Source organism: Pleurodeles waltl, chromosome 5, assembly GCF_031143425.1.
Source record: "Pleurodeles waltl isolate 20211129_DDA chromosome 5, aPleWal1.hap1.20221129, whole genome shotgun sequence".
NCBI classification, from domain to species: Eukaryota; Metazoa; Chordata; class Amphibia; order Caudata; family Salamandridae; genus Pleurodeles; species Pleurodeles waltl.
This window is the reverse complement of record NC_090444.1, coordinates 1,494,828,928-1,494,850,078: the sequence shown is the minus strand read 5'-3', so window position 1 is coordinate 1,494,850,078 and position 21,151 is coordinate 1,494,828,928.

The window sequence follows — 21,151 nt, the reverse complement described above, 5'->3', positions numbered from 1 at the left end:
TCACATGTGTGTGCATGAAGGTGTCAAAAGGTCACATTGAAGGGGTTGAAGATGCATGTCTTTATGTTTGAACAGTGAACTTCAGATTAATTCAAAAGTGTTTGGTTTTCATATCCACGGTGAATGGTGATAGAAAATTAAATATTTGTATATGTGTAAACCTATTTTTGTAACAGGATTGTTTTTAATGGTGTTTTCAGCCCTGACGAAGTTGATGGGTTATTTCCCAAGACAAAACATGTGTTTGCTTAATTAAATTTAGAGACTGGCTGAATCACACAGAGGGACTGGAGCTTTGTATTTCGAGATGATGAAGTGATGAACTGAATGAAGATAGTTGGAGTCAGATCTGGATGTTGATTGCTACTTAATGAAAGAATACCTATCTATTTATGGAGGACTTACAATATGTGACAAATTATGTTTTACAATTGTTATAGGCATGTGCCTTAATGTGAAATTGAACTTGCTGATTAGTGAGTGTGTGGCTTCAACTTGTTTAATTTTTACAATGTACATTAGAAATGCTATGCTTTATTAGCAGATTAGTAAATGTTTTATAGGATTCTATGTGGGTCAGCAGATCTACCACTCTTTTGCACGGGTGTCACACTGTACACCACGATGGATCTGTGTAGCTGCCCAAAACCTCTACCAAATTGGGCTTTTCTCATAAAGGGTTAATAAAGAGTGACCATTCACAAGTGAGATATCAAAATTAAACTTTGAAAGGAAGGTCGTGCTTTGCTTATTACATCACTATCACTGAAATCAAAGTGGGAAGGGTTCCTCTAAGGGTTCATTTACACTGAGAGTGGTATAACAGTCCAGTGCCTCTGATTTCAGATTGTTAGTGATAAGAGATTATAACTGATACTGAGATAAAAATTGTTCAACAGCAAAAGGACTTAATAGGTATGTAAATAAATATGTTTAAGAAATACAGTGCTTTATGAGTGAATACAAGGAGAAAGAAACTGAGTAGGTTTTACACAACAGTAAAAGGAAAAATAAAAGGGAAGGAAGGTGATGAAATTAACAAAAGGTATGCAGCAAAGAAGGAACACAAATGTCTGGAGAGAATGTAGGCATTTCATTCAGCTGCATTGAATGAATGTGTTTGGGAGGAGATGTTGGTGAATTATCAGAGTAAATAACTTAATAATATATAATTTATACCTAGTCAAAGAGAAAGGCAGACACTCATACACGCAGTTTCAGTCTCAGCATAGCTGATATGAACCCAAGGGAAATGTAGCTAGACAGTAACTGACATAGTAAAAATCATATCAACGATTTGAGACAACCATTTATTCCCCTATACATCCTGTTACATAGTGACTGAACCACTCATGCAGGCACTATGAGATCCAGTCACAAACATGGACAGGAATTCATTCATCCTATCCTCAGTAACTTTGAAACACACACACAGCCATACAATCACTTATATATCACTTTAGTTACCAAAGCAGGCACAAAAATACTTATTTAAAGGACCATACAGCTAGTCATGGACCTAGTCCTAAAGCAACAGAGGAACTTGCACATCCTCTCTGGCAGTGACAGAGCAGTTATATGTATTGTTGTAAGAGAATTATATGCACACAGAGTTAAATTCAAGAACACTCAGCAATACAGTCAATCTGCTATAGCCAGATAATATCTAGCACACTGAGGAAGACATGAATAAAACCATTCTCACACTCATTAACTGAGGTATAGATCCGGTTAAATAGTCATTCAAACTGCAATGCAGGCACTGTCAGGTCAACTCACAGATATGCACAGCTTCTGATATACCAACTACTTATTTTGTAGAAACAGACGTAGACAACCATGTGCCTAGTTACAGATACATTCTCCCATCCATGCAGTCGATGACATATCAATTACCAAAACTATTCAGCCACGCATACACACTGTAAGACAGCAAGAAATGCACTTACACAAGCAGTTACATACCTACAGAGCACTTATATATGTAGCAGTAACAGAGGCAGTTCTAAAGACAGTTATAAAGCTTACACAGAGACAAAAAGTAACACATGTAGCCACCTAGCCATTTACAGACCAATAAAGTGAGTATGACAGCCAGTTATACAACATAATTCATTACATATGTAGTCTTATTGTTAGAAATGGGGTCTTTGGTTGGCAGTCAGGTTACTCACTGTCCAAGCAAGGACCCTCACTCTAGTCAGGGTAAAAGAGAATCACCCTCATATCAGATGGCGGCTGCATCTGGGACGCCGTCCTTCAGCTACCCTGATGGACAAGTCAGTCTTCTGTTGTGCGGGCCGGATACATGTATTTACGTGACCCAGGTGCAGAAGAATTATCGAACTGCGAGATTCTAATGGCAGATTCAGATAATGGTAAGTGTAGTAGTCAGTATCAGACGGAGTTCGAAAATAATAAGCATTGTTTGAGAAACTATGGGCATTCTAGTGAGCAAATATGCTTGGGTGAATATTGCTTCTCTTGGTGAAACTTTCTATTTATTTGCATATATTTCGTTTTGTTTAGACTCTACGCTTATTTTTTACATATCTGTAAAGAAATGGCTCCCTGTTGCAGTTACCCCCCACTTTTTGCCTGATACTGATGCTGACTTGACTGAGAAGTGTGCTGGGACCCTGCTAACCAGGCCCCAGCACCAGTGTTCCTTCACCTAAAATGTACCATTGTATCCACAATTGGCCCACCCTGGCATTCAGATAAGTCCCTTGTAACTGGTACTTCTAGTACCAAGGGCCCTGATGCCAAGAAAGGTCTCTAAGGGCTGCAGCATGTCTTATGCCACCCTAGAGACCCCTCACTCAGCACAGACACACTGCTTACAAGCCTGTGTGTGCTAGTGAGAACAAAATGAGTAAGTCAACATGGCACTCCCCTCAGGGTGCCATGCCAGCCTCTCACTGCCTATGCAGTATAGGTAAGACACCCCTCTAGCAGGCCTTACAGCCCTAAGGCAGGGTGCACTATACCATAGGTGAGGGTACCAGTGCATGAGCACTGTGCCCCTACAGTGTCTAAACAAAACCTTAGACATTGTAAGTGCAGGGTAGCCATAAGAGTATATGGTCTGGGAGTCTGTTTTACACGAACTCCACAGCACCATAATGGCTACACTGAAAACTGGGAAGTTTGGTATCAAACTTCTCAGCACAATAAATGCACACTGAAGCCAGTGTACATTTTATTGTAAAATACACCACAGAGGGCACCTTAGAGGTGCCCCCTGAAACTTAACCAACTATCTGTGTAGGCTGACTGGTTCCAGCAGCCTGCCACACTAGAGACATGTTGCTGGCCCCATGGGGAGAGTGCCTTTGTCACTCTGAGGCCAGTAACAAAGCCTGCACTGGGTGGAGATGCTAACACCTCCCCCAGGCAGGAGCTGTGACACCTGGCGGTGAGCCTCAAAGGCTCACCCCTTTGTCACAGCCCAGCAGGGCACTCCAGCTTAGTGGAGTTGCCCGCCCCCTCCGGCCACGGCCCCCACTTTTGGCGGCAAGGCTGGAGGGAACAAAGAAAGCAACAAGGAGGAGTCACTGGCCAGTCAGGACAGCCCCTAAGGTGTCCTGAGCTGAGGTGACTCTGACTTTTAGAAATCCTCCATCTTGCAGATGGAGGATTCCCCCAATAGGGTTAGGATTGTGACCCCCTCCCCTTGGGAGGAGGCACAAAAGAGGGTGTACCCACCCTCAGGGCTAGTAGCCATTGGCTACTAACCCCCCAGACCTAAACACGCCCTTAAATTTAGTATTTAAGGGCTACCCTGAACCCTAGAAAATTAGATTCCTGCAACTACAAGAAGAAGGACTGCCTAGCTGAAAACCCCTGCAGCGGAAGACCAGAAGATGACAACTGCCTTGGCTCCAGAAACTCACCGGCCTGTCTCCTGCCTTCCAAAGATCCTGCTCCAGCGACGCCTTCCAAAGGGACCAGCGACCTCGACATCCTCTGAGGACTGCCCCTGCTTCGAAAAGACAAGAAACTCCCGAGGACAGCGGACCTGCTCCAAGAAAGGCTGCAACTTTGTTTCCAGCAGCCTTGAAAGAACCCTGCAAGCTCCCCGCAAGAAGCGTAAGACTTGCAACACTGCACCCGGCGACCCCGACTCGGCTGGTGGAGATCCGACACCTCAGGAGGGACCCCAGGACTACTCTGATACTGTGAGTACCAAAACCTGTCCCCCCTGAGCCCCCACAGCGCCGCCTGCAGAGGGAATCCCGAGGCTTCCCCTGACCGCGACTCTTTGAACCTAAAGTCCCGACGCCTGGGAGAGACCCTGCACCCGCAGCCCCCAGGACCCGAAGGACCGGACTTTCACTGGAGAAGTGACCCCCAGGAGTCCCTCTCCCTTGCCCAAGTGGAGGTTTCCCCGAGGAACCCCCCCCCTTGCCTGCCTGCAGCGCTGAAGAGATCCCGAGATCTCTCATAGACTAACATTGCGAACCCGACGCTTGTTTCTACACTGCACCCGGCCGCCCCCGCGCCGCTGAGGGTGAAATTTCTGTGTGGGCTTGTGTCCCCCCCGGTGCCCTACAAAACCCCCCTGGTCTGCCCTCCGAAGACGCGGGTACTTACCTGCAAGCAGACCGGAACCGGGGCACCCCCTTCTCTCCATTCTAGCCTATGTGTTTTGGGCACCACTTTGAACTCTGCACCTGACCGGCCCTGAGCTGCTGGTGTGGTGACTTTGGGGTTGCTCTGAACCCCCAACGGTGGGCTACCTTGGACCAAGAACTGAGCCCTGTAAGTGTCTTACTTACCTGGTTAACCTAACAAAAACTTACCTCCCCTAGGAACTGTGAAAATTGCACTGTGTCCACTTTTAAAACAGCTATTTGTCAATAACTTGAAAAGTATACATGCAATTTTTATGATTTGAAGTTCCTAAAGTACTTACCTGCAATACCTTTCGAATGAGATATTACATGTAGAATTTGAACCTGTGGTTCTTAAAATAAACTAAGAAAAGATATTTTTCTATACAAAAACCTATTGGCTGGATTTGTCTCTGAGTGTGTGTACCTCATTTATTGTCTATGTGTATGTACAACAAATGCTTAACACTACTCCTTGGATAAGCCTACTGCTCGACCACACTACCACAAAATAGAGCATTAGTATTATCTATTTTTACCACTATTTTACCTCTAAGGGGAACCCTTGGACTCTGTGCATGCTATTCCTTACTTTGAAATAGCACATACAGAGCCAACTTCCTACATTGGTGGATCAGCGGTGGGGTACAAGACTTTGCATTTGCTGGACTACTCAGCCAATACCTGATCACACGACAAATTCCAAAATTGTCATTAGAAATTCATTTTTGCAATTTGAAATTTTTCTAAATTCTTAAAAGTCCTGCTAGGGCCTTGTGTGTTAAGTCCCTGTTTAGCATTGTCTTTTAGAGTTTAAAAGTTTGTTAAAAGTTTGAAATTAGATTCTAGAAACAGTTTTAGATTCTTTAAAAAGTATTCCAACTCTTAGCAGAATAATGTCTGATACAGAGATGCAGGTGGTGGAACTCGACACCACACCTTACCTCCATCTTAAGATGAGGGAGCTAAGGTCTCTCTGTAATATAAAGAAAATAACCATTGGCTCCAGACCTACCAAAATTCAGCTCCAGGAGCTGTTGGCAGAGTTTGAAAAAGCCAACCCCTCTGATGATGACATCACAGAGGAAGAAATTAGTGACTTGGAGGCCAATGTCCCTCCTCCAGTCCTAAATAGGGAGAACAGGACCCCTCAAGTCCTGTCTCCAACTGTGTTAGTCAGAAATAGTGAGTCCCTCACAGGAGGGTCCCACATTTCTGAAATCACTGAGGATGCTCTCAGTGAAGATGACCTCCTGTTAGCCAGGATGGCCAAAAGATTGGCTTTAGAGAGACAGCTCCTAGCCATAGAAAGGGAAAGACAAGAGATGGGCCTAGGACCCATCAATGGTGGCAGCAACTTAAATAGGGTCAGAGATTCTCCTGACATCCTAAAAATCCCCAAAGGGATTGTAACAAAATATGAAGATGGTGATGACATCACCAAATGGTTCACAGCTTTTGAGAGGGCTTGTGTAACCAGAAAAGTGAACAGATCTCACTGGGGTGCTCTCCTTTGGGAAATGTTCACTGGAAAGTGTAGGGATAGACTCCTCACACTCTCTGGAAAAGATGCAGAATCTTATGACCTCATGAAGGGTACCCTGATTGAGGGCTTTGGATTCTCCACTGAGGAGTATAGAATTAGATTCAGGGGGGCTCAAAAATCCTCGAGCCAGACCTGGGTTGATTTTGTAGACTACTCAGTAAAAACACTGGATGGTTGGTTAACTGGAAATGAAGTGTGTGACTATGTTGGGCTTTATAATTTGTTTATGAAAGAACACATTTTAAGTAACTGCTTCAATGGAAAGTTGCATCAGTATCTGGTAGACCTAGGTCCAATTTCTCCCCAAGAATTGGGAAAGAAGGCAGACCACTGGGTCAAGACTAGGGTAACCAAAACTTCCACTGGGGGTGACCAAAAGAAAGGGGTTACAAAAACTCCCCAGGAGAAAGTGGGTGACACTAGAAACAAAGAAAAAGAGTCCTCTGTAGGCCCCCAAAAACCAGAACAGGTGGGTGGGCCCCAAGACACAACCCAAAACAAAGGTGGGTACCAGGGTAAGAACTGGGATGCCACTAAGGCATGGTGCCACAACTGTAAACAGTCTGGGCACCACACCAAGGACACTTCTTGTCCCAAAAACAAACCCCAGAACAAAATTCCAGGGGTAACCAGTGTAGCCATGGGAGATGACTCCTCAGATGAGGAGGTCTTCCTAGCCTTCAACTGGGAACAGGGCCCAACAGGTGAGTTGGAGATTCCAGAGGGAAGTAGACACTTCCACCACCTACTGGTGAATGGAATCCCAACCACTGCCCTGAGAGACACTTGTGCCAGTCACACTATTGTGCATGACAGGCTGGTGCTCTCAAACCAGTACATCCCAGGTGAGACTGCCAGGGTAAGAGTTAGCCTAGACAGGGTCACTAAGAGGCCTGTGGCTTTAGTGCCCATAGAAGTGGGTGGCACTCTTAGCTGGAGAAGGGTAGTAGTCAGTACAGACCTCCCCCTTGATTGTCTCCTTGGAAATGACTACCCAGAGGTTAGTCAGAGCCCAAGAGAGAAACTGGTTCAGTGCCAGTCCTCTCCCAAGGATTCGGGAAGTCCTGCCTCTGCAGTAAATGCAAGCAGGCCCCAGAAGAAGAAGAAAAGAAAACAGAGTAGGAAGGGTGGACAACCTTTAGCCAAGGTCACAGCAAGCCAAGGAGATTCTGCTCCAGTAGGGGAGAACTCCAAAAATGGCCCTGATAAAGTCCAACCTGACCCACAAGAAGTCCTGGCTAGTCAGGCAACTGTTAAACCTGAGTGGGTGGCTCCTCAGCTAACAGAAGAAAGAGTGGAAGAAGGGTGTTTACTACAAGATGTGGTAACCCCCCACTCCAATACAGCAGACAGGCAACCTGAACCCAAAGAAGCCTGTAACTTAGCCCCTCCCCTTTTAGGTGAAGAGCTAAAGGTGTGGTTCTGGGCACTGACAGCTGTCAGTGGCCTCTGCTGGGTGTTAGCCTTTATGGCTGCACTATCCTTAGCATGGTGGTCTGACCCCATGCCAAATAGCAAGTTAGGCCCCCTGACCCTATTGGTCATGGTGGGGTTACTCCAGCTCTGGGTAACCTCTCTGGGTAAGCTAGGGGTGACCCTGGCCAAGATAAGGTTAGCAGAGGTGGACACCTCTAAGACCAAAATAGAAAGAATGGGTGGAGACATTGAAGAGGCAGACAAGAGGCAATTCAGACTAGGTCCTATCACTGTGGAAGTGGGTCAGTTCCCCAAAGGGAATGACCTGAACAGAAGGATGTAAGGCAGAGTAGGCCCTGCAACTAACCAGCCTATTTCTCCTACTCTTCCTCGCCTGACAGACTAGGAAGACTCTCCCAGCTTGGGCTGAGTCTCCTGGCCTGTGGGCTGGGGGGGGCTTGTGTAAAGAAATGGCTCCCTGTTGCAGTTACCCCCCACTTTTTGCCTGATACTGATGCTGACTTGACTGAGAAGTGTGCTGGGACCCTGCTAACCAGGCCCCAGCACCAGTGTTCCTTCACCTAAAATGTACCATTGTATCCACAATTGGCCCACCCTGGCATTCAGATAAGTCCCTTGTAACTGGTACTTCTAGTACCAAGGGCCCTGATGCCAAGAAAGGTCTCTAAGGGCTGCAGCATGTCTTATGCCACCCTAGAGACCCCTCACTCAGCACAGACACACTGCTTACAAGCCTGTGTGTGCTAGTGAGAACAAAATGAGTAAGTCAACATGGCACTCCCCTCAGGGTGCCATGCCAGCCTCTCACTGCCTATGCAGTATAGGTAAGACACCCCTCTAGCAGGCCTTACAGCCCTAAGGCAGGGTGCACTATACCATAGGTGAGGGTACCAGTGCATGAGCACTGTGCCCCTACAGTGTCTAAACAAAACCTTAGACATTGTAAGTGCAGGGTAGCCATAAGAGTATATGGTCTGGGAGTCTGTTTTACACGAACTCCACAGCACCATAATGGCTACACTGAAAACTGGGAAGTTTGGTATCAAACTTCTCAGCACAATAAATGCACACTGAAGCCAGTGTACATTTTATTGTAAAATACACCACAGAGGGCACCTTAGAGGTGCCCCCTGAAACTTAACCAACTATCTGTGTAGGCTGACTGGTTCCAGCAGCCTGCCACACTAGAGACATGTTGCTGGCCCCATGGGGAGAGTGCCTTTGTCACTCTGAGGCCAGTAACAAAGCCTGCACTGGGTGGAGATGCTAACACCTCCCCCAGGCAGGAGCTGTGACACCTGGCGGTGAGCCTCAAAGGCTCACCCCTTTGTCACAGCCCATCAGGGCACTCCAGCTTAGTGGAGTTGCCCGCCCCCTCCGGCCACGGCCCCCACTTTTGGCGGCAAGGCTGGAGGGAACAAAGAAAGCAACAAGGAGGAGTCACTGGCCAGTCAGGACAGCCCCTAAGGTGTCCTGAGCTGAGGTGACTCTGACTTTTAGAAATCCTCCATCTTGCAGATGGAGGATTCCCCCAATAGGGTTAGGATTGTGACCCCCTCCCCTTGGGAGGAGGCACAAAAGAGGGTGTACCCACCCTCAGGGCTAGTAGCCATTGGCTACTAACCCCCCAGACCTAAACACGCCCTTAAATTTAGTATTTAAGGGCTACCCTGAACCCTAGAAAATTAGATTCCTGCAACTACAAGAAGAAGGACTGCCTAGCTGAAAACCCCTGCAGCGGAAGACCAGAAGACGACAACTGCCTTGGCTCCAGAAACTCACCGGCCTGTCTCCTGCCTTCCAAAGATCCTGCTCCAGCGACGCCTTCCAAAGGGACCAGCGACCTCGACATCCTCTGAGGACTGCCCCTGCTTCGAAAAGACAAGAAACTCCCGAGGACAGCGGACCTGCTCCAAGAAAGGCTGCAACTTTGTTTCCAGCAGCCTTGAAAGAACCCTGCAAGCTCCCCGCAAGAAGCGTAAGACTTGCAACACTGCACCCGGCGACCCCGACTCGGCTGGTGGAGATCCGACACCTCAGGAGGGACCCCAGGACTACTCTGATACTGTGAGTACCAAAACCTGTCCCCCCTGAGCCCCCACAGCGCCGCCTGCAGAGGGAATCCCGAGGCTTCCCCTGACCGCGACTCTTTGAACCTAAAGTCCCGACGCCTGGGAGAGACCCTGCACCCGCAGCCCCCAGGACCCGAAGGACCGGACTTTCACTGGAGAAGTGACCCCCAGGAGTCCCTCTCCCTTGCCCAAGTGGAGGTTTCCCCGAGGAACCCCCCCCTTGCCTGCCTGCAGCGCTGAAGAGATCCCGAGATCTCTCATAGACTAACATTGCGAACCCGACGCTTGTTTCTACACTGCACCCGGCCGCCCCCGCGCCGCTGAGGGTGAAATTTCTGTGTGGGCTTGTGTCCCCCCCGGTGCCCTACAAAACCCCCCTGGTCTGCCCTCCGAAGACGCGGGTACTTACCTGCAAGCAGACCGGAACCGGGGCACCCCCTTCTCTCCATTCTAGCCTATGTGTTTTGGGCACCACTTTGAACTCTGCACCTGACCGGCCCTGAGCTGCTGGTGTGGTGACTTTGGGGTTGCTCTGAACCCCCAACGGTGGGCTACCTTGGACCAAGAACTGAGCCCTGTAAGTGTCTTACTTACCTGGTTAACCTAACAAAAACTTACCTCCCCTAGGAACTGTGAAAATTGCACTGTGTCCACTTTTAAAACAGCTATTTGTCAATAACTTGAAAAGTATACATGCAATTTTTATGATTTGAAGTTCCTAAAGTACTTACCTGCAATACCTTTCGAATGAGATATTACATGTAGAATTTGAACCTGTGGTTCTTAAAATAAACTAAGAAAAGATATTTTTCTATACAAAAACCTATTGGCTGGATTTGTCTCCGAGTGTGTGTACCTCATTTATTGTCTATGTGTATGTACAACAAATGCTTAACACTACTCCTTGGATAAGCCTACTGCTCGACCACACTACCACAAAATAGAGCATTAGTATTATCTATTTTTACCACTATTTTACCTCTAAGGGGAACCCTTGGACTCTGTGCATGCTATTCCTTACTTTGAAATAGCACATACAGAGCCAACTTCCTACAATATCCTCTACAATATCAGTCCTGGGCTAGAGGATATTGGTTTCGCCTGGTTTTTCAAAGTCAATAGGAGAGATAAAAGAAAACAGTAGATGAGCTTCCATAGCACCACTAGTTTAGGTTTTCTTTGATTCACTTTCTTTTCTTTTATTTTTATTGGTTTTCTTTTCAAGTATATATTTTTACTGATTTGGTAGCATTTTTGGCTTATTTGTTCTCAGTTTGGGTGTTTCACGACAGTATGCTGCATGTACACTCAATAGAATATGTGTTTGTTAACTGATAAGAAGAGGGTAAATAACGCCTCTATCTTATGTCTGGGGTTTAATCTGCACATTGAGGGTGTGATGCATCTGCACAAATCAGATTCGAAATTGAGCATTTTTATTGATTGTTTCCTTATCAATCCATTTAGAGTTGACTCTATGGATGGTATTTCTCTCTGTGTACATTTTAACAAGCTTTGAAGAATACACTGGTGCCCTGAGAAAGGTGTGTGACCTAGTGGTCACTTCTCACCGAAATGTACGTCGGCGTGGTATTGCACTAGGAGATGCTGGAATTTGATATATAAGAGGTCTACAAGTAATATAACAAAGGACTTTATTATAAGGAAAAAATAAAAAGACATCATCAAAGACTAATTTGAACTGAGGATCTTTCCAGTTATTGGTTTGCATCTAGTTAGAGCTATTATTTGCGTAATTATAAAGGACTTGATGGACTTCAGGTCCCTCTCTAGTGCTATATTTCGATGACATCAGCACTGATTCAGCAATTGTCATATGGTCTTTTCTATCTTTTAGTGATGTATGTGTGTAGTATACCTGAGTATGAATGATGTGATGAGTCAGATCTCTCCATGTTATCTTTAGAGCAATATATTTATATTTCTATATCAGCTATCAATTTCTTATCATAAAATTATTCCTATATTGTGGAATATAGTGCAGTTTTTACATATGTATATATATTGTATGCTCAACATTGTTACATTTTTTTTCCAGGATTCTAATTGGAACCTTTTTAGGAGGTGGGTTATTTTTAATTTTTGTTTGAGCACGCCAAGGATGAAAAGTCTAACAAGTCTGCCCAAAGTGGAGAGCAACTACCCAACCTCATGGCAGTTCTCATCACTAAGGCGTAAGAACCTGGACAGACCATCAGTATTAGCGTGTTCTTTACCAGGACGGTGTTCTACCGTAAAGTCCATCCCCTGTAGGGAAATGGACCACCTCAAAAGTTTTGGATTCTCACCCCTCATCTGCATTAACCATCTGAGGGGCCTGTGGTCGGTCTGAACTCGGAAGTGAGTCCCAAACAAATAGGGTCTTCAGCGCCCAGACCACAGCAAACGCTTCACGTTCTATGGCACTCGACCTACTTTCCCTGGGTAGTAACCTCCTGCTAATGAAGGCTACGGGTTGATCTAGGCCCTCTTCATTAAGCTGTGAGAGTACTGCTCTAATACCATGCTCTGAGGCATCTGTTTGGACAACAAACTCCTTGGAGTAGTCAGGTGCCTTTAGTACAGCTGCTGTGCACATGGCAGTCTTCAGGGCCTTAAAAGCGTTCTGGCAAGCCTCTGTCCAGATCACCTTCCTGGGTTGTTTCTTCGAAGTCAACTCAGTCAAGGGGGTAACAATGGTACCATACCCCTTGACAAACCTCCTGTAGTATCCTGTGAGACATAAGAAGGCTCTCACTTCAGTCTGGGTCTTGGGATGCTCCCAAGCCAGAATTGTATCAATTTGTGGCTGTAGGGGTGCCACCTGGCCACTCCCCACCTGGTGTCCGAAGTACACCACAGAACACTGCCCTATTTGGCACTTGCTCGCCTTAATAGTGTGGACTGCCTTCTGCAGGGCCTCTAACACTCTCCAGAGGTGTTGCAGTTGTTCCTCCAAAGTGGAAATAAACACAGCAATTTTATCCAGGTAGGCGGCACTGAACTCATCCAGCCCAGCGAACACCTGGTTAATCAACCTCTGAAAGGTGGCTGGGGCATTCTTCATCCCAAATGGTATGACTTTAAATTGAAAGTGTCCATCTGGGGTAGAGAATGCTGACCTCTCCTTGGCCCCCTCAGTTAAGGCAATCTGCCAGCACCCAGATGTTAAGTCAAATGTACTGAGGTACGTAGCAGCCCCTAACCGGTCAATGAGCTCATCAGCTCGGGGGTGGGTGTGCGTCAGTCTTGCTGACCGCATTGAGTCCACAGTAGTCACACAGAACCTGAGTTCTGGAGTGGCACCAGGTGCAGCAGCCTTTGGGACCAATACCACTGGGCTGGCCCAAGGACTGCTTAATGCATGTCCTCTCACTGCCAGTCACCCTGTAAACTTTTTGCTTAATGGGTGAGCTGTCCCCAGTATCCACATCATGTATGCACAATTGTGTGACTCCTGGGAACAGGGAAAACAGTGAGGCAAACTGTCCCAACACTTGGCGACAGTTACCCTGCTGCTCCTCAGTCAGGGAGGGGGAGAGTATCACTCCCTCCACTGACCCATCTTTTTCTCCTGTAGACAGGAGGTTCAGGAAGAGGCTCACTCTCCCCCTCTACCCCATCATCTGTCGCAAGGAGCATGGACAGTTTAGTCCGCTCAAAGTGAGGTTTGAAGCGGTTGACATGCAGGACCCTCAAAGGGTTCCTTGGAGACTGCAAGTCCACCAGTTAGGTGACTTCGCTCTTGCGCTCCACCACCTCAAATGGCCCAGTCCACTTATCCTGGAGTGCCCTAGGCTCCACTGGCACCACCACCCACACTTTCTGACCAGGTTGAAACTCGATCAGAGTGGCATTCTGGTCGTACCACTGCTTCATATCCTCCTGGCTTGCTTCCAGGTTCTCCTGTGCGAGACTTCTGAAGCGTGAAGTCTGGTTTCTAAAAGCCAGCATGTAGCTAATGACATCCTGGGCCAAAGCCTCCTACACCAGACTCAGGAGGTCCCCTCACAGGGCGGCCATAGATCAGCTCAAAGGGACTAAACCCAAGTCACTTTTGAAGCACCTCCCTGTAAGTGAACAGAAGGTATGGCAAGAGGATGTCCCACTTCCGTCTCAAGGGCTCTGATGGGCCCTGAATAATGCCTTTCAACGTTCAGTTGAATCTCTCAACCAGACCATTAGTTTGGGGGTGGTAAGGTGTGGTGAACTTGAAGGTCACCCCACCCACTTTCCACAGAGACTTCCTATACGCGGATATGAAGTTGGTACCTCTATCAGATACCACTTCCTTGGGGAACCCCAGGCGGTTAAAAACCACCATCAGTGCACGACCCACCACAGGGGAAGTGACTGACCTCATAGGAATGGCTTCTGAGTACCGGGTGGCATGGTCCACCAAGACCAGGATGAACCTGTTGTCCAAGGCTGTCTTGGGGTCCAGAAGCCCCACAATGTCAATACCTACCCTCTCAAAGGGAGTGCTAACCACAGGTAAAGGTTGGAGGGGAGCCTTCGATTTCCTTCCACTACTGCCACTTCCCTGACAAGATGGGCACGACCTACAGTGTGCAGCAGAATGCTTGTGCATCTGGGGCCAATAGAAGTGGGAGACAAGCCTTATAGGTCTTGTCCTACCCCAGATGTCCTGCCAAAGGCACACCATGAGCCAACCTAAGTAGGAAGGTCCTGAAGCACTGGGGTACCATCAGCATACGAGCTGACGCAGGCTCAGGAACCTGAGCCCCACTGTACAGGAGGCCATCCTCCCAATAGATCAGGTGAGTACTGGGCTCCTCACCAGCCACCTGGGCTGCAGCCTGCTGCCACAATCCTTCTAGAGTATGCCTCCCTGGTGGGTCCCCCTTCCTGCTGCCACTGCAAGAGCTCAGGGACCTCCGCCAGTTCAGTCAGCTGTTCCCCTGTAGGCTTTTGGGTGTCACCCTCAGGCTCTGCCTCCTCCCAGACAGTGGGAACTTCTGTGGCCGGTTTCTTGTGCCCCGTGCCCTTCCTCTTCTTGGCAGTCCCCTGGGCCACTGTTTCAGGCTCCACGGGGTCTTGGCCACCCTGACAGGCTGCCATTGACCGTGTGGATATGCATACCCACCCAGGCAGACCCAACATCTCCAAGTGAGACCTGTGTTCCACCTCCTTCCAAGGGGAATCCTACAGGTCATTGCCTAGCAAACAATCAATAGGCATAGTTAGACTCACAGCTACCTTCAAGGAACCTGAGACCCCCCTATTCAAAGGGAACCTGTGCCACTCTGCACAGGCGCTCTGAGTTGTCCACTGCAACTACTTGGTGAAGTACCCAGGGATCAATCGGCTCTTCAGATTCCAGGTGACTCCTCACTGTAGTCACACTGGCTCCTGTGTCTCTCAGAGCCTCAACCCTCTGTCCATTAATGGGCACCCACTGCCTGTACTTCTTAGTGCTCTCATGTATGAGGGTTCTCTGGACCATCTCACTGTCCCCTATGAGACAAGTGTCATCTCAGCTGGCTCCTACCCGCCTGGAACCAACTCCCCCCCAATTTCTACACTGGCCAAAACCTGGGACGGCGCTCCAGTGGGTGCCAGTGTACTTTTAGGGAATTTGGGGTCCCTCCTCACATGACCCACCTGGTCACATGCATAGCATTTACATGGGGGATCACCTGCCACTGGCTACCATTTGGAGAACCATGGCTTCTTCTTACTGGGGGGTTGGGAATCCTTACACTGGGAATCAGTTTGGGACCCTTTAGAGAACTCCCCCTTCTTACCCTTCCCCCCTTTCTCTTGAGAAGGACCCTGCCCACCCTCGGCGTGGTCTCCCCCATACCTCTTCTGGACCCTTGTGCTCTCCCAGCGGTCCGCTTCCTGTGCAAGCTTCCAGGGGTCAGTCAGCTTGCTGTCAATCAGGTTGCTGGCACAGTTCTGGAAAACATAAACTGTACAAGTGCTCCCAAGCAATCATATTGTAAAGCCCATCATACATAGTTGCCTTACTGCCCTTCACCCAACCATCCAGTGACCTGCAATAATAATCAACACATTCCAACCATGTTTGGGATTCCTTCTTCTTGTATGACCAAACGTATCCTTATACTGCTCAGGGTGATAGTATACCTTGTGAGTAGGGCATCCTTCATGGTAGTGTAGGTGAGATTCTGAGCATCCCCTAGGGTTGTTAGTGTATCCCTCCCTTCTACCTCAACGTGCTTCACAGACCCGCGCCCCAATGAGCTTCAGGGACCAAATTCATATGGAGAGGAGACTTATACCCCTTAAACCACAAGTATATGTCGTCCTCCCTTTTATAATCCTTTCACGCTGCACTGTGATGTGGCTGCCACCATCCCTACTAGACTGGCTCCTCTGATCCAGATCCCTCAAGCTGAGTTCATGAGCCAACAACAACCTTTTCTCTTCAATGGCCTGCGTGTCCTGCAATTCTTCAGGGGGTCAGACCCTTAGAGGAGACACTGCTACCTGCCCTGGAGACCCTCCCCTTGGACATAATAGACCCACCCACAATACCAATGTGTTTGGAATGCCTTCCTCCTCCTGATCCTCCTTCTCCTCTGTGTGCCTTTCAGTCCTCTTGGTTGTCACAAAGGCCCTCAGTGCCTTTTGTAGCTCCTCCATCTTGGATGATCTCTTAATGGGACAGTCAAAACTTTTACAGAACTGCTTTAACTGAGCCTTGGTATAGCTATCCAATGTCTCTAGGTCAAAAGCAGTCCCAACTGATGCATCTCCAGATTGGGACATGATGAAAAGTCAACAAAAGTGCAAAGTTACAAAAGCAGAAAACAAGTTCCCAAATGAAGTTCAGATGTCAATCAAATATTACCACAAAAATAGATGTAGGGAAAAATCCAAGCAAAAGAGAAAAATCAAAGATCACAAGACAAGCAGCATGTGGTCACATAGTGGTCTGCACTCAAAACAGTAATGTACACTTAATCACTCGTTTATCAAGTACAAATACAAGCCCAATCCCAACCGCTGATCACCAATGTTAGAAATGGTGTCTTTGGTTGGCAGTCAGGTTACTCTGTGTCCAAGCGAGGACCCTCACTCTAGTTAGGGGACAATAGAATCATTCTCAGCTAACCCCTCGTATCCCCTTGGCAGCTTGGCACAAGCAGTAGGCTTAACTTCAGAGTGCTAGATATCAAGTATTTGTACCAACACACACAGTAACTTAATAAAAACACTACATAATGCCAAAACAGGACCAAAATGACAAAAGTCCACAATACACAAGTCAAGTTATCAATTAAAAAGCAAGAACAGTCTTCATGTAGTTTTAAACACACAGTAGCACTGTTAGCATGAGATTGTACCTTGGGTGCATCAAAAATAACTCCACATGGGCGAGTGTGCGTCAAAAAGGGCTTGCGATGAGTCAATTGCACTCTGGGCAGGCCTTGAGTTGTTTTTCTCTGCCCAGCGGTAATTGCGTTGGAAATCCAGCTGCACGATGATCTGAAAACCACACAGCGTGGGTTGCGATCTCACCAGCCTCCGTCAGCGATGCTGCTCATCGTTTCTCCAGCTCCGTGTGTCGATTCTTCAGTCGGATTGCTGGTGAGCGTCGATTTTCAACCGCAATGCCGGCAGCGCGTCGATTTTTCAGTCGCAGATTGGAGTTGCGTTGATCTTTTTCCCGCACTGCGTTCTGTGCGTGGATTTTTTCCTCTTAGGCTGCCAGTTTCTCCTTTCAGGGTCCCATGAACTGGATGGGCACCAGTTGACAAGGTTGGAGTCTCTCCAGAGACTCCAGGTGCTGGCAGAGAGAAGTCTTTGCTGTCCCTGAGATATCAAACAACAGGAGGCAATCTCTAAATCAAGCCCTTGGTGATCTTCACAAGGTGGAATGCACACAAAGTCCAGTCTTTGCCCTCTTACTCTGGTGGAAGCAGCAACTGCAGGATAGCTCCACAAAGCACAGTCACAGGCAGGGCAGCTCTTTTTCCTCAGTGCTTCAGCTGTTCTTCAGGCAGAGGTTCCTCTTGGTTTCCAGAAGTGTTCTAAAGTATGTGGTCTTGGGTGCCCTTCTTTTGTCCTGCCTTGCCCAGGCCAGACCAAAGAGACACACCGGGGGTTGCAGACTGCATTGTGTGAGGGCAGGCACAGCCCTTTCAGGTGTAAGTGACCACTCCTCCCCTCCCTCCTAGCACAGATGCCTCATCAGGAAATGCAGACTACACCCCAGCTCCCTTTGTGTCACTGTCTAGTGTGAGGTGCAACCAGTCCAACTGTCAAACTGACCCAGACAGGGAATCCACAAACAAGCAGAGTCACAGAAATGGTATAAGCAAGAAAATGCTCACTTTCTAAAAGTGGCATTTTCAAACACACAATCTCAAAATCAACTTTACTGAAAGATGTATTTTTAAATTTTGAGCTCAGAGACCCCAAACTCTACATGTCAATCTGCTCCCAAAGGGAATCTACACTTTAATCAGATTTAAAAGTAGCCCCCATGTTAACCTATGAGAGGGACAGGCCTTGCAACAGTGAAAAAAACAAATTTAGCAATATTTCACTGTTAGGACATATAAAACACATTACTAGATGCCCTACCTGAACCATACACTGCAACCTTAGGGTTGCCTTAGATGTAAGAAAAGGGAAGGTAGCATTTGATCTACAGGTCCTGGGCACCTTTAGTGCACTGTACTAGGGACTTACTAATAAATCAGATATGCCATTCATGGATAAGCCAATCACATACACATTTTGTAAAGGAGCACTTGCACTTTAGCACTGGTTAGCACTGGTAAAGTGCCCAGAGTAACAAAAACAACAAAATCAGAGTCCAGCATACATCAATAACCTGAGGAACAGAGGCAAAAAGTTAAGGGAGTACACGCCAAGGATCAAAAGTCTAACACTTATACTCAGGGAAGCACTGACACACCCACTCAGATATATATTCAAGGACTGAACCACCTACTCACGTATCTGTATAGTAAATCATATACACATTTATATATCCACAGTGAGAGACTTATGGAACCTGTTACAGAGTGAGATTACCACGTATGAGGGTACGTATTTGCTAATATGATACGATGTACTTATAAACCATCACAAATTTATTTGCTTTCTAGATATCTACTCACATTTAAATATGTCAATTTTAGATACCAAAAAAGACGGAAACATGAAAAAAGCAGAAGAAAGGAACTATCTGCTTAAAGCTCAGAAATAAAAGGAACATGATATGGAGAATGTGCTGGTTCTAAAATAACTAAGGAGGTTTTTAAAAAATACGTTGAAAAATGCTAAATGAGGGAAACAATGCTAATAAAAGGCGAGGTTTGAAATCAGCCGACAAAGGACAAGGAATAAATGAGATTGAATGTTAAAAATGTCATCAGAAAACAAGTAGTTTGACATGGAGACAGAAATAATTTAAAGAAATAAGGACAAGAATTTTTCTGAAACGGGGTAGTACAGAATGTGGTGTGAAACATGAAGGAGTATAAGAGGTGAGTGCAGATGATAAAGCATTTGCTTTGAAGTGGAAACTATCTATATTGACACTTAACAGAATGAGAACTCTGGATAAAACAGTATTGTGTGTGAAGAGAAGAAGCCAAAAAAATGCGTATTAATTAAAGTAATACATTGGAACATTTTTAATCGTGAATGGAAGTACACATCCAGCACAGAGACTTTCTTTAATTAAAAAATTAATTGAAACAACTGGTGAATGCTGCAAAGTAAAAGATGGTTACGCTAATCAATTGACATATCAATAAATTATGTGCATCAGTGGTTTCCAAACTTTTTAGACCCATAGCTCCCTTGATCCATTGGCCATTGGCCGCTGTTACCCCATATGTTACATTTGTTCGTGCGGCTGGGGGTGATGTTAGATCAACCTCTTCCTGAAAATGAATGGGATGGAGCAGATGAAGGTATTATAAACATAGGCTAATGATAAACTGACGATAACAAAACCTCCACCGTCACGCCAACAGAAATACGCCCACACCATCACGACCCACGAATCCACGTGGCGGTCTTTCAACCGCGGTATTCCATTGGCGGTACACACCGCCGTGCTCAAAATACACAGACTCTTACAAAACACTACCACATTGGACAATTCAAAATACACACACCTGATACACATACACACACCACTCCCACACACCCAATACAATATAAAACACACACCCACAAACCCCTACGACCACAATTGCAACAGAAGGCCAGAGAGAGACACTACAATCTACAACCAACCATCCACAGGCACACAATACCATCACCCATATAACATCCATGCACCTCACACAACACACCACTAAATATCACCCCACATATCACAACACACACCACCCCACACATCACCCACACCACCCCATGGCATGGCAAAGACACCCCATGTTCTCTGAGGTGGAGCTCAGGGTCATGGTGGAGGAAATCATCCGGGTAGAGCCACAGCTATTCGGATCATGGGTGCAGCACACCTCCATAGCTAGGAAGATGGAGCTATGGTGAAGAATAGTGGACAGGGTCAACGCAGTGGGACAGCACCCAAAAAATAGGGATGAGAATCAGGAAGAGGTGGAACGACCCACGGGGGAAGGTGTGTTCTGTGGTATCAAGACACCACCTTGAGGTTCAGAGTACTGGCAGCGGACCCCCACCTCCTCCCCCACAGCTAACAACATGGGAGGAGCAAGTCTTGGCTATTCTGCATTCTGAGGGCCTCGCAGGAGTAGCTGGAGGAATGGACTCTGGTAAGGCAAATCTTTACTACTATATCCCCCACCCTACCTGCACGCCATCACATATCCCCACCTTCGCCCTCACCCCCATTACTCCAACTCTTCACAAATGTCCCAATATCACAAACCACACATCCCAACACCAAGCCCTGCATGCAACAACAAAGCATGGACACCCATCACCAAAGCATGGCCACTGCACATACCTATACACCCCCTAAACCATCATAACACAAGGTCCCACACAGGAATGCAAGCACTGGGGTACACGGTCACCCACCCATTGCACACCGTGGCACACACAGATGCAATAATCATGCTCTAACACCCCTGCAGGACCCCTGTCCAACGTCACCGCTCAGGAGGGTCCAGACATGTCCACACCACCAAAAGAAGAGGCCCACAGTGATGACAGCAGCTCTGTCCAACTGGACCTAGACGACCAGCCCGGCCCATTGGGGACCTCGGGACAGTCGGTTCCCCTGACACAGTCACAGGTCACCACAGAGCTTCCCCCCTCTGGAAACACCAGTACAGCACCCACCCAGCTGGCCCATTCCTCTGTCCCCAGGACACGTCAAGCAGCAGTGTGTCCACCACTACAGGGAACCCAGGCTAACCCACCACCCCAAAAACAACAGGGACCTGGGGGCAGTGGCAGTGGGCACACCGTTCAGGGGACAGAGGCCCAGGGAAAGAGGGGAACTGGGAGGGCTGCTGTGCGACAGGGGGAGGACAGGC